The 27,896-nt window shown below is 40.5% G+C and overlaps 1 protein-coding gene and 1 long non-coding RNA gene across 2 annotated transcripts in view; one reads left to right on the top strand and one right to left on the bottom strand.

Annotated features, from left to right (window-relative positions):
- The window catches only part of MAML2 (mastermind like transcriptional coactivator 2), a 404,965-nt gene that overhangs the window by 247,202 nt on the left and 129,867 nt on the right, over positions 1–27,896 (bottom strand). The window lies entirely within an intron of this gene.
- LOC129628308 (uncharacterized) overlaps positions 24,061–27,896 on the top strand; it is a 35,547-nt gene continuing 31,711 nt past the window's right edge. Inside the window, exons 1-2 of the long non-coding RNA XR_008702768.1 lie at positions 24,061–24,164; positions 26,316–26,458. This is a non-coding gene — a long non-coding RNA (uncharacterized LOC129628308). The remainder of the gene's footprint in view (positions 24,165–26,315; positions 26,459–27,896) is intronic.

The raw sequence follows: 27,896 nt of genomic DNA, 5'->3' as shown, positions 1-27,896 counted from the left end.
TCTCTTCTTTATTAGCCAAAGGCACAAAAACTAAATACAAAATTCCTTGGGGAAAAATGTTGCTATAGGGCTGAGTCCATTGGCTCCTTTCCCTCCCTTTATTCTCTGAAAGAAAAGACACCGAAGGGAATGCATTAAAATCCTTTGGAGAGGTTTAGTTCACAGCCCCTCCCTGCCCCGCAACCTCTCCAGTGCCTCTGACATTTAAAGGAACACTGTCAAATTGGTGGGGTTTATAATTAGAATTAAAAGGCTTAAATATTCCTAATGAGATACGATTCTGTGATACATATGCTTGCTTGGGAAACAAGAGACTAAAAAATATTCAGACCCTGGATTTTTTTCCTGATTGTTTTTATGTGGGCAAAATGAAATTAGAAAAGGCAAATATTCTGAACAGTGTTGGCATCCAAGCTGTAGCAAATCCTCTGATCTCATGTTCTCCCTCATCTGTAGGCTTTTTTCCCTACTGACCTGATCTCTGACAGAACCACAAGTCATGCAATCGATCATTCATTCAAAATATACATATATATATATAATATATATATATATACAGCGACAGAGACACTGACACTCTCTGCAAAAACCTGTGAAAGGATGGTGTATTCCTGAGAAAAATATGATTAGCATATTTATTACAAATATATAAATGTTATAATATATAACATAAATGTATAAAAATATAATTAATACATTTAAATCTACAGAATATTCCACAGAGCTCTCTTAGATTTTACCTCTTCTTACAGAAACACCCCCAAAAATTATATACCAAATATAATTCACTACTTGGCGGTGCTGGGTAAGTTCCAGTTAGGGGTAAGAATATTTTCCCAAGAAGACCTAAGGGAGTAAGTGGCCAAAGATGGAAAGCTCAGAGGATGAGTCTGCAGGAAGGACCAGGGATGGTGGCATTCCCTAATTCCTCCAGTGGTAAAGGACAGAAGAAGATCAATGTGATTCCTCCATCAGCTCACAAACTCAGAAAACTAAGTATGACCTGTCTGTGCCTTCTGAGTGTCTTCTTCACCAAAAAAGAATAATCTCTGCTACCGAACACACAGGCAGAAAGCTGAGTAGAAGAGGGGCATGATTTACTAGAATCCGATACAAGGGAAAGGCAGCTTGCAGGAGTAACCGGTTGCGTCCATCTACTGTGTGGACAAGAATTCCAGATAACTCAGTAAAAAGACAAGTGTGGATGTATATACTTAAAAATGGGATATTAGGAGTTTTTTGGAAAATTATACTCTGATTATCAACCTGTAGTCAATTTTTAGACAACAAAACCTACACGTTCTACCATCTTTTCTCTCTTGCTGATTTACAGTGAGTCACAAAGAGTTAACATTCGCTCTCTCCCTTAATCCCTACAGCAAGTAGGTTAATGATTAATTGTACCAGTGGGTTTTGTTTATAGAATTGAAACACTGTCATTGTATATGTCAAGAGAATTAAATCTTTCTGATCATCAACACAATCTAAAATGTTTAATTTCACTGCACGCAAATCTACAGAAAGAGGCACAAACAGTGCATTTTACAGCACTAAAGCAATCAACAATTAAATTTTTAGAGGGCAAATATAAAGAAAGAGGGACTATTGTTAATTAATGCTTTGTACACACAATATTATTAGCAGCTGCATGCCTTTTAAAGCAAGACTGGAAGAGACAATAAGATTGTTGTTCATGCACTTTCTCGAAGCAATCAAGAAAATAAATAGTTCATGCCGGTTGGGTGATTTTCATTCTAGGAAAAGTTATCTCCAATCAGCCTCAGAAGAGGATGAGACTTGAAAAAATCATTTTCAAGGTGACCACTATCTTGGCCTGCATGAGCACAAAATCTCTCCTCTTGGGAATGTGCTGTCTGTTTGCCTATTCATCTACTATTTAAAAAATACTTATTTTTTTTTTCTTTTTTAGCTGTGCCAGGTCTTAGTTGTAGCACCCGGAATTTTCGTTGTGTTATGCAGGACTTTGTTTAGTCGCACTGTGTGGATCCTTCTTAGTTGCCATGTGAGAACTTTAGTTGCGGTATGTGGGATCTAGTTCCCTGACCAGGGATCGAACCCAGGCCCCCTGCACTGGAAGCGTGGAGCCTTAACTGCTGGACCAGCAGGGAAGGCCCTATTCATCTACTTTCTGATGGCCTGTATGTCCCAAGAAAAGGAGACGTGGGCATCTGTAGAGCAGGCAGGGACTGACCATAAGGTGACTGATCAGTGGTAATACAGAGGTGGGGCTGAAAGTCCTACCCACTTGAAGCTAACACCACATGGAGAATCTCACAACAGTTCCAGGGGATAACAGAGGACACCCTGTCCCCGTTCTGGCATGAGGAGGTCCACGCCTGGGTCTAAGTTACTCTTCTACCATCTTGTCAGATCCGAACAAGAAACTGTTACATTTGGGGTATGTGTGTGTGTGTGTGTGTGTGTGTGTGTGCATGTGTGAGTGTGTGTGTGTGCTCAGTCATGTTCCACTCTTTACCACCCCATGGACTGTGGCCCGCCAGGCTCCTTTGTCCCCAGGATTCTCCAGGCAGGAATACTGGAGTGGGTTGCCACTTCCTTCTCCAAAGTAAGGTTAAACAAAGTTATACATTAAATGCAGTTTGTCCTCTATCTGCTCAGCCTACTTGGAATTCCTGGCCTCTCCTGTCTCAAACTCCTCATGTTTCCACTCCTCACCTACACTTTCTGCAGCCCAATGCTCCAAAACATCACAAAAGGATCCAATATATGTCTACGTGAATTTAAATCAATGCGTCATTCTCGTGGTCCTTGAATTTGAGGCCTCATCTCTAAACCTAGCATGTTAAGTATTAAGAAGCAAATGGCAGTAGGTATTTAAGGGCAGGAGTTTGTGCAGAGCTTGGAAAAATCACTCCAGGCAAAGGCAGGCCCGAGTGACCAGCCCAGATCACGAAGGTCTGGCGGGCCAGAGCTGCCCACATGCAAACTCTGTTGTCAGGTCCCCCAGCGCCGCCCCACTCACTGAGAACCACAATCATGTTCTCCAGGACAGATAAAAAGCCAAACAAGATTTAAGTCCCAGGACACATTAGCGATAGTCTATATACCAGGAACCCCTTGCTCCTCCTTCAACATAACTAATTTTGAATAATAGGAAATAAATCTGGGTCAATTTTTTGGAGCTGTAAATCCAGACCCGGTAACTCTGACCTCCATTAACTTAGCTAGTATTTCAAATTCCATTGTAACAGTTGCTCTGACTCTTTGGGGGCTGGGAGGCAATCCAAGTAACCCAAGAGAAGTATTTCTTTAACATGCCTCAGAATCACCACTCCAGAAAGAATGTGCAGGGAGTGGGTGGGGGAGGCTGGAGCAAAAGACACTCTTTAATGTGTGGTCCCTTCCTCCTGATTCCTGCCTCTATTGCTTCTTCCTCATCCTTGACCTTTATGTCCCCTCAGCTGATGCTTGAGTATCTTCTATAACGTTTCCATTTTATTTTCAGGCCCCTAGGACGATCAGGAGACCAGACCCTACTTACAGACAGCTTCCAGTCTAGCTGGAAAGACAGATCATTAAATAAGCAATCGTAGTAATCGTAGAAAGTGCTGTGCTAACCGAGGTGTCAGAAGTTATGGGAAAGTCCCCTTCTGAGGGAGTGGGAGTAGAGACTTCAGAGAGGAAGTGATGATTCAGGAGGTGTAGGAGTTAGCCAGGTGAAGTGTGAGAGTAAGAGTGGAGGAGAGCGTTCTGGAAGAGGGAATGACGTGGGCAAAGCGCCAGAAGGGAGAGAAATTTGACACACTGGGGGAAGTGGAAATTCTGTCTGGAGACTCAGACTGAGGAAGCTAAGACCAGGTCAGGAGGATGTGGGTGGCAGAAAGCAATGGGAAGCCCCTGAGGGAGGGGCAGGGATCTGGGAAGTTATCTGATCTATTCGACATTCAGAAGCTCGCCAATGGCAACATGGAGAATGGACTGGAGGGACAGGAAGACTACAGCCAGGATAACATGTTAGAAAGATGTCAACGGACCCGGCAGTCACTGCTTCAGTCCCTGGGACTGCAGCAAGTCTGCTTTCTCTGGACACAGCTCAGTCAAACTCAGGACTCCCCTGGGGACCTGGAAACGCTCCTTCACATGGTGCCTCTGGTCAGACTCACTGATTGGGCACATTCTAATTCACGTGTTATGTCTTCCCCATGGTTTTCGTTCTCCTGAGAAAGGAGTAAATTCCAGGCGAAACATCATCAGTTCTTTCAGCTCTTCCATAGGTGACACTGTTTAATAAAACCCTGAGATAGACGGAGGGTCCAGGCCTCACACAGCCTGGCAGTTTACCTCTAAATTGACTTGTTCACATATATCTCTTTTGCTGCGTGGGTCCTGGGACTGAAAAGCATACCCAAGGTGTTCTGTGACTAAGACAAGGGTAGAGAAGGCTTTTCACCTCCCGTGGAGACACCACCAGTTCTCTGGAAGTGGGCAGCACACTGGCAAGGTTCCTTCTTCATGAGTCACACCATCCCTGGTTTTCAGCTGCCTCACACCACTGTTCCAAGTAAAGGTGACATGTCCCCACCACACCCGCAGCTAGGGGTGACCAGGTGACTACATGGAAGTGTTGTGAGAGACTTCTGGAAGGAGTCCTTTAAGAGAGGGGCGGTCCCTGCTGCCGCTGTGGCCACCGCCTCCTTCCTGACTGAGCCTGGCGCAGCGTTCTTGTCCCCCACATGGAAGCCACATGTTGCTGAGGCTGGGAAAGCAGTGAGGGGGTGCGCGGATCCCTAACACTGGGAAGTGCCTCCCTCTCCTGGGCCAACCCTTGGGACTTCTTTCATAAGAGAGAGAAACAAACATTTATGCTGTTTAACTTCTTGTGATTTTTGTGTTTTCTGTCACTCACAACCGAAGCTAAAGCTGACTGATACACATTCCTTACTTGAGATAATTTATCTTTATTAATGAAGCCCAAGAATTTGTTCCCCTCCCTACCACATCATGTTATGAAATGGCTTTTCGCCTTTTCCTTTTGATCTGCCGTTAAGTGGCATGCTTCTTCACTGGAATGATATGTTAAAAATCACTAGGAATCTTCTAAGGAAGACTTGGCTTCAAGGATGGACAAAAAGAGAGGTGAGGTATTACACTGGGGCCTCATTCCTCAAAGCAGTTGTACCCTCTCTAAGATCCAGGTTTCTGGGGCTGTGAGTCTAATGAACAAGAGAGGATAAACCGAGCACTTCTTTATCCATCACATAGAACTTGTGCTGGGGAGACGTGAGGTGCTGTGGGGCTATGGTGACTCCGTTGTTTTGGAAATCTATCTGTCAGTGCTTCTGTCTGAGGTCTCACTGGCCCCCTGTTACTCTAGTTTCCCCCACATCCAAAGCCCTGGTGCACTCAGGATTGCTAAATCCAGCTCTGCTTAGTCAAAAAGGTTTCTGTTGACTCATGTGAATATGCATCACTGGAAAACCGTGGCAACATTAATTGGCAGAAAGCCAAACCAAACCAGAAGTCTTTGCATTTTCTATAAAAGATGAATACAATAATGAATGCAAATATCCATGTATGCTTCATCAGTTTGGTCTAATGCCAAAATGAAGACCAACCATCTCATTAGGCAAGGTTCAGCTCCTATTTCATCCAGAAGAGTGTCACTTATTAGCATAAAGAGGACTTGCTGAAACTATTTTTTGAGGGATGAGCAGGGGAAGGGTGGTCAGGAATCAACTTGGGTAAATGAAGAAATTAAAGTACTTTCTACATATCTGAGGCATTCTGTTATATTGTTATCACTGACTAGAAGATAGTAGTTAAAACATGAACCATCAGTCACAATGTCATTTTATAAAGGAAAGAACAAATCTGACTCCATATTAGATTTCTTTCTTTTCCATTAACCTTTGCATTCTATTGCTTTTGCTACAGGTTAAGAATGTTGCCTATAGTCTGAAATAGCCCATTCTCAAGGCTCTGATCTTTAAAGGTGTACTACTTTTCCATTCATCGAAACAGTTTCAGAACAGAGACTATGGTTGTCTTGTTGGAGGTTTACAGGAACATCATGACCTGATCTACCTGGACAGCTGCAAGAACAAACGATTCCCACACCAAGAAGTTTGTAGCAACCAATCACACACCTCCCCTTTTAGTATAAAAGCTTGAATTCTAACTTGGGGGCAAGACGGTTCTTTGGGACACTGGTCCACCACCGTCTCAGTCTATGGCTTTCCAAATAAAGTCACGATTCCTTGCCCCAACAACTCATCTCTGGATTTATTGGCCTGTCATGCAGAGAGCAGTACAAGCTTGGACTCAGTAATAACAGTAAAAATGTGAACATGACTCTCATTAATGACACTGCCAACAATCAGTCTCTTTGTAGACATGCATTTGCTGGCTTAGTGTTCTAGGTGACTTGGACTTGCCCTGGTCAGGAGAATACATGGTTGAGCACTATATGCCCCAGCTACCAAATGGAGAAGCTCTAGTGTGGACTCGCTGATATTCCCTGTCCCCGGTTTTGAATCAGATCTCAGTAAACACAATTCTCCTTACAACTACTAGCTCAGCTTCAGTCTTCTTCATCTGTTTCTCTATGAGGAATGAATGGAATCTCTCTTGGGAATTATCCTGTGCCTAAGCGAAAAACAAGAACAAAAGTTCCCACATTTGGAAAACTAAAAGCCTAACAGATTTCATCAGAGAAAGATGTCCTAAGCTAGCATGTTCCTCCCAGAAACACTCCTGCAATTTATTATTTCCTTCAGGTCATGGTTAAGCCTCACACTGCCATTTCTTCCTGCAGACATCTCCACAACTTCTGGGCTCTAAAAAGTTAACCACTGTAGTGGTGCAAAGTATGTGTGTCTGGGGAGGGAGGCAGGGATGGGGTGGAGAAATACTGAAATAGCATTAAGAGTCAGTCTGACTGAAAACAACCCTTTCAGGAGAGAGCACCAGTGTATAAAGCAATAAAGGATGGGCAATGGCACCATCCTTTACTCACATAACAGGAACAATGAGGTGGTCAAGGAGGAAAAAAATAGGAAAGACAATTTCATGTAACAAAAGCAACCAAGATGGTAAGTTTTACTTCTGAAATTCTTTGCTTTTATGACTTTGAAGCAATATTTCATAAGATTACAATGACTCCTACCTCTTTTGAAAAAAAGACTGCTTTTGCTTGTCTTTTCCTTTTCTTAATAAAAAAAAGAAAAGAAAGATCTCATTCATTTATGGCATGAAATCTGAAAATACATTATAAAGGGTTACAGTTGACCCTTGAACAATGTGGGTCTGAACCGCCTGAGTCCACTTAGATGCGGATGTTTTTCAATAGTAACCATGACAGTACTACATAGTCCGTGGTTGGTTGAATCTGAGAATGTAGAGGAACCAAGGATATAGAGAGTTGATATAAATTGTATGTAGATTAATCTCCATGTTGTTTAAAAGTCATCTGTATTTTCATGAACAAATTCTTCTGAGCAATATATATTTATATTGTTTTATAACTACTTATATGTACCTACTTGAAGAATCTATAAAGCATTTCTCTCTTACATGTAAATGTGAATATTTACAAAGGGGAAGTGGATCTTTGAATCCTCAAGAAAACAAAAAAAGGGAGAAAAGTAGGAGGGAGAAGAGGGAAATGGAAGGTGGAAAGGAAGAAGGAGGATATTTAATTCCCTACGGGAATGTACACTCCCCAATTATAACAGTGTCTTGCCATGTACAATTCCCTCATAAACTCTGCAACCTCTAGAAATCTATTTGGATTATGAAACAATTACTTTAAGTTCGGAGTTTTATTCAATGTGTTCCAAGTTCTGAGACCACTAAGCCTACTCCAGAAGAATGACTCACATCGAAGACGTATTTATAGTCAAACAAGTAAAAAGTGTTTGTGAATAAATCAAAGTGTCTGTGAATTTAAAAGCCTGTATAGATCAACTGGAGTAATTTAAAAGCCTAATAAAGGACCTTGGAAAGTCTCTAATGGAACCATGACACCCTGCAAACCTCATGTGAACCAGACACAAGGAGGAAGATTCTGTTTTGGCCATAGTGGATGAGGTAGAAAAATATCATGCAAGAAAAAAATAGCCTTCCAGCAGTTTCACTGGAGTAATCAAGTCCACATGAAAAGGCACAACATGGTCACCAGTCACAGAACCCAGAAGAGCATCAGGGGCTCTTTAGGAAGTGCTAATTGCTTCAGTATATTTCTGCAAAGCTGGCAAAAATAGAGGTTGGGAGAGTGGAGGTACAGGCTTGCTTTGAGCAAAGGTATTTTGGTGCAAAAGAAAAGCCACTGAGTGGAATCCACCCATAACTCTGTTGTGTTCAAGAGAACATTTTTCAGATGTAGAACATGAGCTCCTAAAGGAAACTCTATTTAAAGGAACAGAATAAGAATGAAATAAATATTAGTTGAGAAAATGAACCTAAATTGTCTCTCTGATCATTTATGAATGACAATATGGCAACTGCAAAACATAATAGACAACGATAATATGACCAAATTCCAAGATATTCATTTAACCAACAAATACAATGAACACTTTCTAAATGCTAGTGTCTGTTTTAGGCACTGGGGAATCAATAGTAGACGAAATAGAAAACACCTCTGACTTCATGGTGCTTATACATCAGTGATAAATGCTTTTACCTATCTGAATTGTGGCCTAAACTGATACATTTAACACTCTTTAAAGGTGGACATTTTAATGATTCTTCAAGTTATTCTGCCATGAATATACAAACTGGTTATACACTTCCTTAAGAATTGTTGATTCTGGAAAAGAATGCATCAAGTACAATCAAATTAGCCCTTAAAAAGGTGCAAAATATTTCTTGTCAGATATGGCTCTACATTTATTAGTCTGTATTCATATCATAAATATCTAGATTTTTTATTTTTATTTATTTATTTATTTTTGTTGTTGTTGTTAAGAAAATCTTCGTGGTTTTATTGTATCATGAGGCATTGAAACATCTGAACAAATCAATATCTGGGCGGTGAGGCAGCTGCTTTCTCCTTCACTTCTTTGGGTTACTAGAGCAACTTGTCAGCAGATTAAAAAAAGATGTTTGTCACCCATAGAACCACCAGCTCTGAGGCTTCATTTAAAAAGAAAGAGATGGCACCCTTTCTCTTGAGGCACTATATTCCAATGCAAGAGGTTATAAGACATGAGAAAGACATTTAAACACCAATGGCCAAATGTAAACATAAGTAATTATATTACTAAGTCAAACGCAAAATGCATTTGTGGTATAGACACTGAGATGAATGTGTAACAGCATACTTGGAGGATGGGTCACTCAGTGAAGGTCAGTCGTATACAAAAACACTTAGCCTTTACAAGGATTTACTTGTTGAAATGTTTATCAAAAAATTCAGGGTGGTTATTCTCAATAATGTCAGTATCAAGACACATCTTAAACTGAAATCATTTTCTTCTCTAATCTACTGTTAGTGAGGGTCCTGGCAGGAAATAGGTGGTGTGCTTCAATTAGGATAATTCGTGGAGTGGGTGAAGGGTTAATCACCCAGGTGTAGGTAAGATACAGGGAAATCCCAAGGACTAGAGCAGGAACCCAGGGCTAATAGCAGAGACAGTCAGCATTTCTAGAAGGGCTGGAAGAGGAAGAAGATTCTGAAGCCAAGTAAGAGAAAGTCCTACACAATAGGTACCTTGAAAGGCAAGAACCTTCTGGCTAGGACAGGGTAAAAATGGGTGGACATGGATCCAAACAGATGGGGCAAATAAAAGGTGTCTGCACATACGCTGCTGATTGCACTAAGTCACTTCAGTCGTGTTCCGACTCTTTGCGACCCCATGGACTGTAGCCCGCTAGGCTCCTCTGTCCATGGGATTTCCCAAGCAAGAACACTGGAGTGGGTTGCCATTTCCTCCTCCAAGGGATCTTCCTGACCCAGGGATCAAACCCACCTCTCTTATGTCTCTTGTATTGGCAGGCAGGTTCTTTACCGCTAGTGCACTTGCGAAGCCCCATATGCTATTGCCCAATTAAGTTTATTAAATATTCCTTCAGTATTGTGAATGGCTACCCACTCCAGTATTCCAGCCTAGAGAATTCCATGAACTGTATAGTCCATGAGGTCGCAAAGAGTCAGACACGACTGAGCGACTTTCACTTTTTTCAGTGTTTTGAGCACCTACCACATGTCAATCCCTGCCCTATGCAAGGAGTCTAAAAGATAAGTAAGTCACGGTATTTGCCCTCAAATAACGGAGCCTAGTGTGGATGACAGACATCCAAACAGACTAAGTAAAAGGCATTGCTTCAGGCAGATTCTGTAACAGAAATAGGAGAAAGTGTTGTGAAACAAAGCACATTGAAGAAGTGCTCTCCTTTGGAAAGGGGATATTATTAAGAAATGGCTGACACAGCCTAACCTGTAATATCAAGTTGATTATGTTCGGGATAATAAAGAGGTCGCTGAATTATGGGCTTATAATTCTACTGATAGTGTTTATAAAGATAATAGCAATTGCATTAGGAGGTCTTGGCAAACCCTAAATGTGTTTTGGCTTTTTTAAAACCACAATTCATATCAGAAATTGTTCAACGTCTTCATGTTACAGATGAAGAAATCTGCTTAATCTATTTAGTAGCAGAACGAGAGAGCAAGGACCCAGGTTTCCTGACTCCCTGCCAAGGTGGGCCTGAGAGGGTGCACATGTTTTAGAAGCAATGTTAGCTGCACCTAAATTAAGTCACTGACTTCTCTCTCTCATTCCTCTCCTACTACATTTCTTTTTCATTTTAGCCTTCATTCTTCGTACATTGGTTGGAGGGCCTCTTAAAACTGGCATCAATGAAGTCCTTAAGAATTAGAAGCTCAAATACCTAAAATCTGTTACTAAGCAGTACACTTCAGTAATGTGCTTTTCACTCTACTATTTGTGGTAGCCTGTACTTTCCTGGTGTGATTTCTTTTTATATAATGTGTGAATTTTGCAGCATGATGTCAACATGGTGAGATGCATAACCATATGGTTGCCACGCAGTTGAATGCTCGAATCTGCGGACTGTCCTTAAGCAGTTACTGAAGTGACCTACTTGTTACCATTTATTGTTCTGTTAGTAACAATTATTTGGAGTACTCGACCACAACAGATCCACCCAATATCTTTCACTAAATCATTTCTATGAGACTGTGTAAGAACTCCCAAGGATTCCATAATTGGTTCATCATTAAACACACATCTAGTGTCTAGTATATTTCAGGTACTACATTTAGGGAGTAAATATGAGATATGGTCACTCCCTTCAAGAAGCTCAAGCTAAGTTTAATTCAATTTCACCGATTTTAATTGACTCACACTATGTGTCCAAGCACTGTGCTGGTGAAGACATGGTAGTAAGCACAGTGGTTAGATTCTTGTAGGGGCTGCATTCACTTCCTCTCCCAACACACTGGAGGCCGTCTTGCCATCGGAACCCTGATGGGGTCTTTCCTTTCCTAAAGAGGTCAAAGATTTGCCTCCCTCCTTCCATCCCCATTCTTCTTTGTTACTTCTGTAGAAAGACTCCCCAGTTTCTGGCTGAGAGCAAAAACAGCTAAACATTGAGGTCTTGATCCCTAAAAGAAAATAAAATTCCATTTTATTGTTGATCCTTTGAGTGTTTTGTTTGGGTTATCCAAGTAAGCCCTCAACAGAAGATTTTTACACATTTAAGGAGAAATTAGGATTGCATATATGCTGAGAGAAAAATCAATGTCTTTGGCAATAACAGTATGTCATATGAGCTTTCTGGTTCTCAATGCCTGCCTAATTTGTGTTTTCGGGCAAGTTAGGCAATAAGGGTTTTGATCAGTTACCTAAAAATAGTTCCTCAATCTTTTCAAAAAGCTTTGTGAACATAAAAAACAATTGTAGCTCATATGTCATTAAAAATTAACTTATTTCAGGCCAAAAGGATAATTGTGGTGATTGATGAGTAGTACTTATACAAGAGAAAAGTAAATAGTTCTGTTGAAAAGTTTTTATTATTGTAGGGATAATGAAATTGCCAGAAGGTCAATAGTCATCAGGCAATCTATCTCATTTTGCCCTCTTCAGACAAAAAGAAAAAGAATGCAGATTCTTTTTTCTTTTATTTTTGCCTGAACATACCACATATAAGTATAATTAACTATGTGAGAAAATAGAGACTGTCTTGGGTATGGAATCTGGGGTAAGTCTGCAACTCCATAATACTGTTTATCAAACACTTTGGACATTTCTGGAAATAATAGAGGTATAAAAAGGAATATTAGGAGGCCATATGGTTTTAGCAAGGTCTCTTAAAATATTGTTTGGTGAATAAAAGAATGGTAAAAATTATAGAAATCATAAAGTTATGAGGATAAAAAAGGTGAGGGAAAATATCATCCAACCTCCAGAAAAAACACAATGAATCTGAGCCATACCATTCTTTCAAAGTATCTTAAGGGAAGATGTTAAATCCACTTCCCTTTTTGTTTTCCTAAAAGAGATTTACTCTGTCCTCAATAAAAGGATTTGTTTTCTTGTCACTGCTCCAGTTAGATTTCTCTATTGTAATCTGGAAATCTATGGCTTTGGGGCGCTCTGATCATTGTTGTGTGCTCTTTCTGCTGTGTAAAGGATGTCATTTCAATTACTCGCTGGTCCATCTTTTAAGTCCTTTAAAGGTTACAGGGCAAATCCTGCCCAAATATTCGATATATTGCTAAAGTTGCTATTTAAAAGTCAATGGGCAGAACCGTCTTAGACTCGGCGATGCTAGGTTCTCATGGTTTTTGGTTTATGCTCACGACTCCCTCAGTTTCTGAATGGTAAGTTGTGGTTACCTTAATGATGTTGCTTCATCCTTAAATGAGAGTGGCCAGAAACAAGTTTCAGCCAGCTGGTATCCCATATACCAAACTGATCACAGATCACACGCATTGACATCACCGCCTGGGGCTGCCTCTTTTTACCTACACATAAAGCGGGTCTTTTGTGAGGACTGGTGCTGGCATCCTGGGTAATGCCCATATCACCTCCACTACTCTGTCTGCAAGATGAGGCTGCTTCAGGCCATGCCACTGTGCTCAAAATACGGGCAGTGCTGAAATGCACTTTACAGCGTGGCGCTGAGCTGCTGTCCCTTAAAAACTGTCTAGGCAGTATATGCTTGGCTATGAGTAAATCAATGATCATAAAATACAACAAATTCCCAACCAACTAATCCAAGGGCTTTGAACTTGCCATTATCAAATAGAGAAGGTACTTACAGGATATTTGTTTATTTATTTATCTTTACAGTCGATGTACTAATTGTATAAACATACATAGTCATCATTAACTAGATGCCTTTCAGTTACAGAGTCAACAAAGAACATTTTTTTTTAAAGCCCCCACTTCCTCCCCAGGAAATGGTGTATGTTCAGAGAGGAAGTTGTCTTCCTGTTTTCTCCATACTAGCACTCTTGCAAGGTTTTGGTCTAAACTTCCAAACTCAGAGTCTCCATCATATGGAATACTCTTCTTAACAACTGGGCACATTTTATAGCAGTGAACTAAAAAAAAAAAATAATAAGATTTGTTTCCTACAAAACATAAGAAGTGTTACGAGCCTAATTTGTCTCATCTACTTTATTCCTAAGTACACTATCCCACCCCAATCTCCATTTCATTCAGTGTAAAGCAAGGGCATTAGATTAATCCATTGAGGTTGTTCTGTCAAAAATTTTTGCAAAATATATCAACCCTTAGTTTCCCAATTACTAAAGAAACTTGACAGGGCACCTGCTTTTTATTATTTCAGTGTTTTGTGATACAAACCCAATGTGCCTGGCACCCAAAAATAAAATATATTTCAAGAACGTTTTGTACATTCTGCTCTCAACTTTTAGCATTTCTGGGGCTATTAAAAAGAACCTTCAGAAACAAACAAAAGTCATTTTTTTCCCCTTTTGAGTTTTTAAAGTCAGTTAAGGAGCTTTTATTTATTTCACTTGGTGATACTTGAAGTGATAAAATTCAGATAAAATTCAGACTCAAGGCAAGGCTAGACCTAGATGATATTTTCAAGGAGATGAATTTTGAGTTTGGTAAATTTTCACTTTTTCTTTTTATGTGTGCTTCTGCTTCCCAGTGTATGTCAGTTATCCATGAAATCAAGGTTTTTCAGTAAAGACCATCTAAATCAGAACAGAAAAGTGCTTGTTAAAATGCAGATTCCTAGATCTCATCCCAAACCTATAAAATCAGAATCTTTGAGACCAGGCCTGGGAATCTGCATTTGACAGCTGCCCAGTGTGATTACTTGTCTCTCCCAGGGAGGGAGGCTTGTCTCTCCCAGGGAGGGAGGCTTGTCTCTCCCAGGGAGAGTTCCTTGTTAATAGCAACTGAAGACTTGCTTTAAAACATACAACTTTTCTTTCTTCTTTTTTATGGACAAAATATTTTGGGACAAGAAAATATTTTCCATGCCCCTCAAAATCTATAATAAAAGAAGCTCCATCTTCATTTGCTATTTATAAATCAAACTCTGGAGATCAAACATGGAAAAAAAATACTTCTGATTCTTTATTGGCAGCCTATATAGCATACTGTGATGAGTAGATATTCTGAAAGTAATTAACCTGGGGAAAAGCTTTATAATATCTGTAGGCTCTTTTAATCGTGACTACTACCCTTATGGCAGAAAGTGAAAAGGAACTAAAAAGCCTCTTGGTGAAAGTGAAAGAGGAGAGTGAAAAAGTTGGCTTAAAGCTCAATATTCAGGAAACTAAGATCATGGCATCTGGTCCCATCACTTCTTGGGAAATAGATGGGGAAACAGTGGAAACAGTGTCAGACTTTATTTTGGGGGGCTCCAAAAATCACTGCAAATGATTGAAGCCATGAAATGAAAAGATGCTTACTCCTTGGAAGGAAAGTTATGGCCAACCTAGATAGCATATTGAAAAGCAGAGACATTACTTTGCCAACAAAGGTTGGTCTAGTCAAGGCTATGGTTTTTCCTGTGGTCATGTATGGATGTGAGAGTTGGACTGTGAAGAAAGCTGAGCGCCAAAGAATTGACGTTTTTGAACTGTGGTGTTGGAGAAGACTCTTGAGAGTCCCTTGGACTGCAAGGAAATCCAACCAGTCCATCCTAAAGGAGATCAGTCCTAGGTGTTCTTTGGAAGGAACAATGCTAAAGCTGAAACTCTAGTACTTTGGCCACCTCATAGGAAGAGGTGACTCATTGGAAAAGACTCTGATGCTGGGAGGGATTGGGGACAGGAGGGGAAGGGGATGACAGAGGATGAGATGGCTGGATGGCATCACCAACTCGATGGACCTGAGTTTGAGTGAACTCTGGGAATTGGTGATGGACAGGGAGGCCTGGCGTGCTGCAATTCATGGGGTCGCAAAGTGTTGCACACGACTGAACGACTGAACTGAACTGATTTTGAGAACATTTACACTTGAACAGTGCCCACAAAACTTACTATCAGTTATTTTCTTTTTAATTACCCTTCAGCAGGTCCTACATCATCTAACAGACCTGAAAATCTCCCACTGTGTTTTAAAAATATATTAGTGGTCATTCCTGACAACTGTCCTGTTTAAAGAAAGAATTCTTTTTCTATTTCTACTCAAAAAAGAGTTCTAATTCCAGGAAACACAAACAAGCATACATTATAGCAAATGAACAAGACTTTTAAAAAAACTTTCTGTTTTTGACATAAAGCCAATTAACAACGTTGTGATAGTCTCAAGTGCACAACTAATGGACTCAGCCATACATATACATGTATCCGTTCTCCCCCAAACTCCCCTCCCATCCACGCAGCCAGAGTTCCCTGTGCTATAGAGTAGGCCCTTCTTGGTTATCCATTTCATATAGAGCAAAGTGCACATGTCAACCCCAAACTCCCTAACTATCCCTCTCCCTTACCATTACCCCTGGTAACCATAAGTTCATTTTCTAAGCCTGCGAGTCTGTTTTGTAAATATGTTCGCTTGTATAACATCCTTTATATGTGGCACCTAAAAAGAAATGATATAAATGTTCAATACTTTGATAGAAAAGCGGACTTTAAAGCAAGCTAATGTGTGGATTCGGAGAAGGCAATGGCACCCCACTCCAGTACTCTTGCTTGGAAAATCCCATGGACGGAGGAGCCTGTTAGGCTGCAGTCCATGAGGTCGCTAAGAGTCAGACACGACTAAGCGACTTCCCTTTCACTTTTCACTTTCATGCATTGGAGAAGGAAATGGCAACCCACTCCAGTGTTCTTGCCTGGAGAATCCCAGGGACGGGGGAGCCTGGTGGGCTGCCGTCTATGGGGTCGCACAGAGTCGGACACGACTGAAGCGACTTAGCATAGCATAGCAATGTGTGGATTTAAACAACCAATACTTTTAGAAAACCAATACTTAACTTTGATGATTCTCAATAATGACTATATTATGTGCCAGATGTCTTATCATTTTAGATGCAGCAAAACAGTTTATACAAATTCATCAAATGATTTATCAATTATTTACTAATTAATACAACATCAAGATGATTGCTGCTGCTGCTGCTGCTAAGTTGCTTCAGTCGTGTCCGACTGTGTGATCCCATAGACGGCAGCCCACCAGGCTCCTCTGTCCCTGGGATTCTCCAGGCAAGAACACTGGAGTGGGTTGCCATTTCCTTCTCCAATGTATGCACGCATGCTAAGGTGCTTCAGTCGTGTCCGACTCCGTGCGACCCCATGGACAGGACGGCAGCCCACCAGGCTCCTCTGTCCATGGGATTCTCTAGGCAAGAATACTGGATTGGGTTGCCATTTCCTTCTATCAAAATGATTAAAAGACATTAACTCATGTAACACAGAACAACCAACCAGTTAGACTTAACAATGAAACGGCTCTAAAAAGTGTTGTTTGTCATTTCCTCCCATGTCATTCAACCTTTCCAAGATTCATTTTACTCATTTGTAAGCAGGAATAGTAACAGGAACTGTCTCAAAGAGGTATTGGGAGGATTAAGTGATGAATGTAAAGTCCTTATCACAGCCTCTAGCATATAGTAAGTGCCCGATAAATGGCAGTTATTATAATTATTATCCTTGTTTTCTTATCTCTAGGCACTGTGTTAGACAATTAATAACAATTCATGATACTTTTATAAAACTAATATATCATTCAACTCCTAACACTTATTTAATATTGCAGCATACGTAAATATAATTTGTTTAATTAAGTTTTGAAATTCTTTATCTCTTCCTTTTCTATAGCTTCATATATGCATTACTTTCTCAAACTACATATTATATTGACGTCATTCTATCCATCTATTGGGAAACTTTAAGATTTAAAATCCTCATCTATCTTTGGATTTAATATAATAGTCAGAAATTTGGGGTCAATAAGCATAAGTATAAAGATTACTTTTTTAAACAATTTAAGTAAATTAAAATTAAACTATAGGGAGACCTGAAAGTTGTTGAAAGCCATAGGGTTCAGAAATATTTTTGAAATCCCAACTCTCGACTCTTACATCTTGATGTGACAACTAAGCTGTTTGTGAAGGCTTTTCTTAATTAGTTTGTGGAGTGGTAAGTGAATTATTTAATAAACGACTATCAATAATCAAATATTTTCCCCTGGAAATAGAATGATAAATAATTTTCCTTGGGTCTTAATAATAGTCATAAATGCATTCATTCAATAAATTTTTATTGAATTCCTTCTGTGAGTAAGGCATTGTCCAATATGACAGGGGAATAAAACAGGGAATTTCTTTGAAATTAAAAAAAAAAAAAGAATATTATTATCTAATCTGATGAGCTCAAAGCCTTATTGGAGAGAGATAAATAAAAAGACACCATAACATAAAGTCATGAATAAAGGGAGGTGAACGCACAGAAGATGGAACAAATAATTATTCATGGGAGGGATTTAAAAAGATTCTTTCTTAAAGGCTCACTTGCTGGGACCTAAGGGGGAACTGTAAGAAAAGGGAAGATGAGAAATATGTGTGGGGCCTTTGAGGAAGAAATCACACGCCTCCTGTATGACAAGCACTTAGGAAAAGTGGTCAATACAATCATGCTTGAGACACAGTGACTCACAGGGTACCAAGTGGAGAGAATGGGAAGGGGTTAGAGTTCAAATCCAGAAACTCTGTGTGTGTGTGTGTGTGTGTGTGTGGGGGTGTGTGTGTGTGTGTATGGAGGGGGGCAAATAAGTTCACTTTTGATCAGAACATGTTTGATATGTGGCACACAGGCGGTGGTATTCAAGGGACATCTAGATCTGGAGGTTAAGAAAGAGATTCAATGTGAAGGATAAAGGACTTGGGAGTCAGTATCAGACAGATGGTAACTGAGGACAGGCGTGCGTACAGGATCTCCCAGGAGAGCAAGCAGAATCAAAGGAGTAGTCCAAGGGCAGATCCCCAAGGAACACTAACATTCAAGGGGTGAATTGGGGAAGATGATCCAGCAAAGAAGGAACAATTAGACCAGAATGAGACAAGAGGAAATCTGAAAGACAAAGTTGTGGAGGAGACATTTTAGGAAATGTAGATGGCTGTTCTTTTCTCAGTCAGTAGCCCCGGGTGAGGCTTCTCTCTCAAGAGGCAGGGCTGCCAACAAGGAGTTAATTCACTGCAGTTCCCCATTCTTTCACAATCTCCAGGAGAAGTGCTAGAAGAGAGAAAAGGGTCCCATGATGGAGATGGTAGTGGAGAGGAAGAAAGAAGGAACAAGACGCTTAGATAACTCATGAATGAGTCATCAGCCCATAAACAAGAGTCAGCAACATGAGAGGGCCTCCTGAAATAAAGGAGCAAAAAGAGCTCTCAATTAAAAAGAAAAAAGTCTCCCTCAGAGTTGAGGCGGCATAGTAATTCAGACAATGGCTTTTGAATCCCTGCGTGTACGCTGCTTGGGATAACTTAGTAGGTATTTGTTGGCGGAAGAACTAGGGAAAGACACTGTCCACCAGGCCTCAGTTTCCTCATGTGATCATTCAGGGGAGTAGTCCATTTGGTCCTCACAAGCATCCTATGTGGCAGGGACTATTTTGGGCCCACTTTATAGATGAGTTAGCCAAGATATAGAGAGTTAGGAATTCGCTCAGACAGGTGACATACAGCAAAGTTAAGTTTCAGATTTGGGGCTCTCTGTCCACAAAGCTCATGCTTTGCTTCCCATGGGGACTCTTAGAACTTTCAAAGTACTTAAATCTGCTTCATTCCCTCCCTGTACCCACTCACCCCCGCCTCCATAAATGTAAGCGCTATGAGGGAAGCTGGATAAGTATTGTTATCTCCACAACAGGTAGAGAAACTGAGGATCTGCCTGTCAGTATATGGAACCCAGGTCTTCTAACTCTATTTTATGGTGTTTTAAAGATCAGTAAATGTATTACATTAACAAAAATTAACTTTGGGACCAAAATTAACATCTTGGAAAGAAACTATTGCTACTCTTAAAATTGTATTAAATATCTTTCCTTTCTAGAAATTATAGCACCGTGAATTATAGCAAATGAATCATCTGAGATTGTCTTAAGAAGTAGAGATGGCAGTTTAAGTATAGCCCTCTAAAAAGTAGCAGCTTTTCTTCCATCATCTTACTAGTTAATCTTCCTGGGAACAGGCTGATATTTACTCATCCCAAGAGAGTGTTGAATTGTCTGGACTCCAAAAGATACCAAGGATAAGGTTTTAAGTTCCTCACCATTAGTCATCACATGGAGTAAAGTGACAGAGCTCTTTACAGATGCATTGCTTTTTCTTTGCTCTTAAAATGGCAGCTGAAACAAAATTGAATGGGTTTAAATGAGGAAAAGTCAGCAAAGAATGCCTTCCCTTCCTTAAAAGTGATCTGTTCCCTGGGTAAGATGTGAAATACTCTGCAGTCTCTAGACGACAGGATCAGATAGGCTAACAATGCATTTGAGAGCTTTGCAAAGAAATGTTAGACAAAATAGATCAGGTTAAAGTGGACACAGACGCCCAACAGTAAATTCTAATTATTTTCATTCCCAGTCTTGGAACAGAAACAGTTGCAAAAAAAACACAACATGGATTGTGTGTTTACGTGTGTGCAGTGAAGGTATTTCCCCCTCATTTATTATTCGTGTTCAAAATTTCTGCATAATACAATACACAAACAGCCTAAATAGTTGAATAATAAAAAGTGAATCCATCCTCACAACCAGAAAAAGGCACATTTCCAGCATAGATTTTTTGAGTCCATGCCCAGGTTATTCTGGTAAACTGATGTAGATAAGAACAAAGTCTTCTGAGTTAAGAAATTCTGGATTCTAATTCCAGCACTTCCATTTCTAGCCATCTAGATCTTAGACAAATTAACTTTTCTGAGCTTCAGTTTTCTTTCAAGGTCTATAAAACGGAGGGGAAAAAGTACTAACTTTTAGGGTTCTTACAAGGATTAAGTGTAATAAGGGATGTAAAATCTCCAGAATCATTTGTTCCCATTTTCCTCTACAGATTCCTTCTTCCTCCCTGAAAGCCTACAACAAAATAGGAAACAGTTGCCGATGTTGGTACGTAAGCCATGAACTCAATTCCAAGGCAGAAGGTTTAAATAACCAAGACAACTCCAGGAATTGTTGATGCAGTTATCTTCCAGATGAGAAATGTTCGTAGTCATGTGGAACACGCTGTACACTTGCTTCAAGATCCCTGGCCAAAATTCCCATCTTGAATAGCAGTGGTTGGCTACCCACACTACCCTCTAAATGCAGCTATATTTCAGCAGTTGTCAAAAAACGAACATGTACTGAAAACTGCAAAAAGTCGCCTTTTCCTCCTTAAATTCTCAATCATATCCATTTGTACAAAAATGCCCCAAATGTATGAGTTTTGCCTTTCATGAGAAATAAGATTTTAAACTCAGGCCCACTAGGAAGTAGGGGCTGAGGATTAGGAAGAATCATGTGCCTTTTTGAAGTTAATTACCAGTTTCATTCTCTAGCTGATCTTGGATTGTTGAGCTCACATCAAGCCGTTCCCTCCCTGAATTTGCCTCACACCTAGAAAAGGCCCAGCCTGCAAGAGACAGGCCTCTCTGTGCTCCTTTCCTGTACAAAGAGGGAAGGAAGCTACGTGGCTCATGAAATCATGAGTCATTTGTGTAGTAAAGTGAATTGGCCACTCATGTTTGTACAAAGTTGAAACGGGGATGGGCTGAGAATGGGGCAATTTCAACACAGAAATAAATGCTCTTGGAAGAATCTATGCTGCTGAGATGCTGGGGACTGCTGGGTTCACAGTGATGAGGTCCCCAGGATGGCCATCCTCCTAAGTCACAAAGCTTTATGGAGGCCTGATGACCTCAGTGACACCAGCAGATGACACAGAATATTACGGGTCATGGAGTCCTCTCCCTTCCACTTCCTGTTATTCTTACTTGCTTACTGCTTTGTTTTGTGTGTTCTAAGGTCTGACGACCACCTCCATTAGCTGCTCTGAATGAGACACTGGGCCATGATTCCCCTGATGAATACACATCGTTCGCCCTCCTTCTGGGATGAGGACATTCAAGGGAGAAAATGGCCAGTGGCTTGCTCAGGGCGGAGCAGAGGGGAGGAGGCCGACCGTGCCCATGAGCAGCTCAGTGCCCTGCCCACTGAACCATGCTGCCACCTGGACGCCCGCCCCACTTGCCCTTCCGCCTCCGCACCTGCAGCTGAACACAGATATACCCTGCCCTGTCCCCCACCGCTGCCTCGGCTCCTGCCTGCCAGCCTCTCTCCATAACTCACTTCCTCCCACCCTGGGACTTTTTATCTTCATCATCAAATGACATCTCCAAGTCCAGAAATTGAAAGAGTTATGACTGAGGACCACCACAGAAATGAGAATGACTCTCTGGTTTTGAGCTTGAGGTCACAAGGGATCTCAAATATAGTTCAGAAAATTATAACAATAGGAAATTTGAAGGGGGGTGGATAGGTACTGCATACTTTGAGGCAGAGTTATAGACTCAATTTTCTAAAAAAATATTTAACATCTTGGCAGATCTATGTGTCCCCAGCCAACAGGAACTCCACACACAGTGTCTACACAAGTTTTTCAGTGAGAGCTGAATCCCTTTCAGGCCTGCCTCCTAGACCAAGGAAGACGATGGAACACTGGAAGCTGGAAGAAGAATCCCACCACTACCTAGAGTGAGGAATGGGGAGATTCTAACCTGTCCTTCAACATAGACCCTGCACTGATACTTGGCTCTCTTTTCACAGTCGATGTCCTGGCTTTTCTTTCCTGAAGTCTATGAGCTCCCAGGAAGAGGAGGCCACTGCCTTCTCCTGTTTTAATGCTTCTGTCCCAGCCCATCTCAAGTTATACCTTCTCCATGCCGACTTACCCAATTCTTCCCACAGAATTTTACTCTCCTGTCTCTCAACTGCTACAACTTTCACTGCCGCTATCATTAAGTTTAGAGCTTGACAGACAGAGAAGGACAAATATCATATGATATTGTGTGCATGCGGAATCTAAGAAAAGATACAAATGAACTTATATACAAAATGGAAATAGACCCAAGACATAGAAAACAAGCTGATGGTTTACCAAAGGGGAAGAGAGAGGGGAAGGATAAATCAGGAGTTTGGGATTAACATGCACACACTACTATATATAAAATCGATAAACAACAAAGACCTACTAATTAGCACAGGACACTGTACTCAGTAGCATGTAAAAACCTATTAGGGAAAAGAATTTGAAAAAAAAAAAAAAAACAGACTATATGTATATATATAATTGAATCACTTTGCTGTACACCTTAAACTAACACATCATCATAAATCAAGATACGGCAATAAAAAAATAAAATTTTAAAAAAAGTTTAGAGCTTTGTTATCTAGCTGTTTCAGATATGTCAGTCTGTGGTATTGTATTTGTCTTATACCACCATCCCTCCTCCAAAATGCGCAGGCCAGTGGCATATTCCAGGTGACATTGAACAAAAGCCTACTGATCACCCATATGTGTCATATGGGCTTCTCAGGTGGCTCAGTGGTAAAGAATCTGCCTACCAAGCAGGAAATGCAGGTTATGTCCCTGGGTTGAGAAGATCCTCTGGAGAAGGAAATGGCAACCCACTCCAGTATTCTTGCCTGGAGAATCCCATGGACGGAGGAGCCTGGCAGTCTACAGTCCATGGGGTTGCAAACAGTCGGACATGACTGAGTGACTGGGCATATACATGAGTCATACATCATGCTCTGTTCCAAGAATAAAAGGTAGAAAAAGACACAGTTCCTGGCCTGCAGAAGTGTGGAGCCCACTGAGATAGGAAAGCAAAGAAGCCACTATCGGGAATCCATGTTAAGTGCTTTCTCATAGAGGGTGTGAATGCAAGCTGGAGCAACACAGTGGAGGGGAGACTGGGGAGCAGAGGTCAGAGGGTACTTTTTGAATTACGTTTTGAAGGCTAAGCAGAGCTTCACCAGGGAGACAAAGGGCAGAGGGGAAACCAACCAGGGATAGAAGGACACACAAAAGCAAACAGGCGAAAAGTGGCCACGGCGTGGGGTGTTCAGAGAATTTGCAAGAATGACTGGAGACCAGGGAATATGGAGAGCAAGGCAGCAGGACGTGTGGAAATAAGGTCCAGGCATGCTACTTAAAAGGATGTATGAATGCACTCAACATAATCACTTTACTTGGTTCTTAGCACATTTTACTGCTGCTCATATTAAAGTATAACAAGAATTTGCTCAGCTGTTTTATAACTTGTCAGTATATACCTCTGTGTCATTTAAATGTTTCTCTTGATTCTGGGAAATTTATTGGAGGACAGTGAGAATGCTTGTACCTATGCATTTACTAAAGAAAATCTTATACAAGTGTAAATGCATTGTCCATCTTAAAACACACACACACACACACACACACACACATCATAAGACTTGGTAACTGTCACTCGAAGGAGCTGGTGACACATAATTCACATAGCACTAAATGTACTGTTCCCATTCAGGCCATGGGAGGTAGATACACTTTCAGATTCATCAGCTTAAAGCTCACACTTCATACAAAGAACACCAGTCACTGACAGTGTATTGGAGCATCTTCCCTCATTGCTGTATCTGTGCTTTTATTTTTATGGCTTCCCTTCTATTTTATAGACTCAACCTTTAGGTCCTCCTCTCTTTTCGAAGGTAAGATGACAAGTCAGATGATGGCAGGAGTGGGTGAAGGCAAATAATAGCTGGCAACTTTCCAGGTGATTACATAGCTGAGAATATGTCATCTTAAAGGAGGTTATCTTTGATAAACACAGCCTGCTTCAGATATGTTACAAACATTAGATTTTACTATGTAGCCACTCTGTTAATTTATGCATCGTTTTCTTGACTGTTCATTTTTAGCAGTATTAACCCAGTGTATTTCAGCACTTCCTTGGTAAGCCTTCCATAGGAAGATTAGAACAATTTTAGTCACTATAAACTATCTAGGCTTAGCAGATGTTGGTAATCTATGGGATTGTGACCTGAAAGGATTTCTGTACAAATGTGATTTCAAGTATCTCCCTTTTCAAGACTCCATTTCACATTCTCTCAAACGCTTTACATTTTCTCAAAGTACATTATTTCTCTGCAGAGTCCTCTTTTTTGTTTATTAATTACTGGCAAGGTAGATATTAAATTGGTAAATATATTTGCTTTTTTGCTTTGGTGGTGTTTGTATTAATTTTGAGTCATTTTGAAAAATGCACTAGAAAAAAATTTTGAGTGTGCCTTTAAATTTTTCCACAATGGTGTCAGTGACAGAAGGCAGCTGCAGCATTGACTTGAACTTGGTTTAAAGGCTGATATTTGACTCCAACTCTAAAAACACTCATCATTCTTACAATTCAATCTGAAGGCACATGCCTCCTCAATGAACCCCTCTTAATCATCATCTTTAATGGGGGCTTTCCTTGGAAATCCAGTTTTCAGTCTGCCTTTTTCTTATCCTCAGGGTACAAGGCATGAAATGTATTTTTATCTTGATACAGAACAACTGACTTACTTGGGTCAACCCTGATTATTATCACAAGATCAGAATGTCTTGAATGAAAATATAAGGTATTAAAACACAAGGATTTTACACCAGTTCCACAAAACTATCTTGTGATATAACTCCTTTCCTGCTCCACTGTGAAAATGAAACACATTTCATGGGATGGTGCAGCCCTAGTGATCACTTTTCTTTCCTTTTTTAGTTGAGTTGATGTTTTCAAACAGGAGAGTTTTTACATAGGCCAAAGAAATTCAAATCTCAGAATTTTCCCTCTGATTCTTATCTTGCTATGGCTGCCAGACAAAATGCAGGGGCCCAATTAAATGTGAATTTCAGATAAACAACAAATAGCTTTTTTTAGTATAAGCATCTTCCAGTCAATATTTGGGACTACTTGTACTAAAAAAATCATTGGTTGTTTATCTGAAATTCAAATTTAACTGAGCCTCTTGTATTTTTATTGGCTAAATCTGGCAACCTTATATCTGAGGGCAGTTGAATTATGATCAGAATTACATTATCTCTAGATTGCAGGTCTACCAAATTCCCAAGGGGCCATTCTTTTCATGAGTATGTGCAAAAGCAGAGACTGTTGCATTGGGCATTCCCCAGGGTCCCATGGAGCCATCTGGCTCGGGGTCTAATGGATCTAGAAGACATTGGAGATTAACCAGTCCCTAAAAAGCTACAAGACAACAAAAATAATGCCCTTTATAGAGTAGGCACTCCATGTATTTTTGTTGAAATCTTTCATGTTCATTAGTGCCAGTCAAGAGGAATAAGATGATAAAATATGACATCTTAAAAACAGTTTCTATATAACCCTCACCTCGAAATCTAAGCACATCTGATTCTTCCGGAACCAGATATAAATGCCACCTTGTTCAAGGAGCCTCCCCCCATCACCTCACCACATCTTGCCAGCATTTACCATTTACCCCATTCATTTGACATTCGACATAATCTGCTTACTATTCGAACTGACCTTCCATTTATAAATTCCCTGGGGGGAAGTCTGTAGGCAGTGGTAGCATAGCTCTATGATTTAGCACATGAGCCCTAGAGTCAGACCAATTTTGGTTTCAAATGGTGCTCTTCCCTTCTTAGCTCTATAACCCTGGACAAACACATCTCTAAGGTCGCAACTGATTATCATCATCTCTCAGTAAATTATAGCACTGAGTTCAATAAGATGATGTATGTGTAGATGTCAACTCTTCGAGAGCACTGACCCATGGTAGGCAATCATGGTCAGCATCATCGTCATATTATTATTATTATCTTCTTTGAATCTACACTCCCCAAAGTGTCCATTGCTCGTCAGAACCTATAAGAAATGACTGACGAATCAGCGCCTGAGACTCTAGTCAGAGACTCCAAATTCCCAGTCACCCGGAGAGACAAAAGCACTGCCTGGGGATGGATAAGCGAGCCTCATTCACTCTACAAGGTAAAGATTTCATTTTCTTATTTCTCTATTCCCCTTCACTCCCCTAAACCTACACATTAAAACCACTGCATTGTGCATGTGACAAGCAGGAAAACTTTAACTGCCTTAGAGACTTGTTTCCTTAGTGGCACCAGCATGGGGAGCCCTCTGGGACCCTGGTCACCGCACACTTCCTGCCTGACTCTTTATTGACTATTGCTGCCTCTTTATTTTTCTCTCAGTCATCAGTGAGGAAGTTGCATAATTTAAAAGCTAAGTGGGACTCACTTTCTTGCAATCCGAAGTCATGCATGCTATTTTTTTTTCCCCTGACTGTAACTCCTTGTAAATGCTGTGGAAAATTCTCTCCTAAATACAAAATGATTTTGTTTTTTTGCATCCTGCAGTATGCATGAGATTGGATTTTTGATATTGGATTTCCAGTTTTACTAGAATCACTAGAGCAACTGGGGATATATATGTTAAAAAGCAAAATGCAAGTTGCAAGTATGTCCTCTGAGTTCTCTAGTGGCTTTTTCCAAAAATCATATTCAAAACCCTCTACGTGAAAACAAAACTATTTGGGGGCATCCATTCATGAGCATGACATCTGCAAAACTGCAATATCTTGGGAGGCTCCTGCTGTGCCAAATTCATTTTTTTGCATTGGGACCCAGTGCCTTTCTCATAACAGGTATTCAAGGAACATTTGTTGAGCCAACCAAAGAACAAGTATTTTTTCAAGAAATATTTATTGAGCACTTAGGAGATATATTGCCCTAAAATCCGTTTGCAGTATAGAGTTATTATCACTATGGTCATTAATAAATAATGATTTCACCACAACATTGTTTATAATGCCGCTATCCAGCAAGCCAGTAACATCAACTCTGGGAGTCTGGGTGATATAGTTCTTAGCTTCTGATTGTTTAGACTTAATGACAATTGACCTCGTTATTGCCATTGTAACCCACAGAGAACAACATGTTCCCAAGTCCCCACCAATCTTGTTTCTATTGATTAATAAAGTCATCCAAGCCCATCAAGACTCAGAGGCAGTCTGAAGTCTTTCCTTCTCTAGTGGTCGAGTTGGTTTTGTGAGCAAAGTGCCCGTCCTGCAACTTTCAGTGGGACCTGTCTGTTCTGTGTCCCCTGAATTTTAGGAGCAGTTCAACACTGCAGGGGCCAGGCTGACCCCGAGGTTAGAGACCCCACCTCTAAAACGATTACTCTGGGAAAAGCGGGAAATATTGTTTCAATTATAAGGCTAACACTGGACAGCCATGAACCACTTAAGAAGTTGCATAGTAGTTGACTTTAACCACAAAACCAAAATCACCATTTAGCAGTTCGCTTCTGCACAGGACAGGGAAGATGGAGCGGCAGCTCAGTCAAGCTAGCCATTTCTTTCTTTCTTTTGACTGTTCTCTGGTCCTGATTTTGCTATTAAAGATTTCTA

The sequence above is a fragment of the Bubalus kerabau genome, chromosome 15 (genome assembly GCF_029407905.1).
Source record: "Bubalus kerabau isolate K-KA32 ecotype Philippines breed swamp buffalo chromosome 15, PCC_UOA_SB_1v2, whole genome shotgun sequence".
NCBI lineage: Eukaryota > Metazoa > Chordata > Mammalia > Artiodactyla > Bovidae > Bubalus > Bubalus kerabau.
The sequence above is the reverse complement of the archived record's forward strand: the minus strand, read 5'-3'. Positions and strand labels throughout refer to the sequence as shown.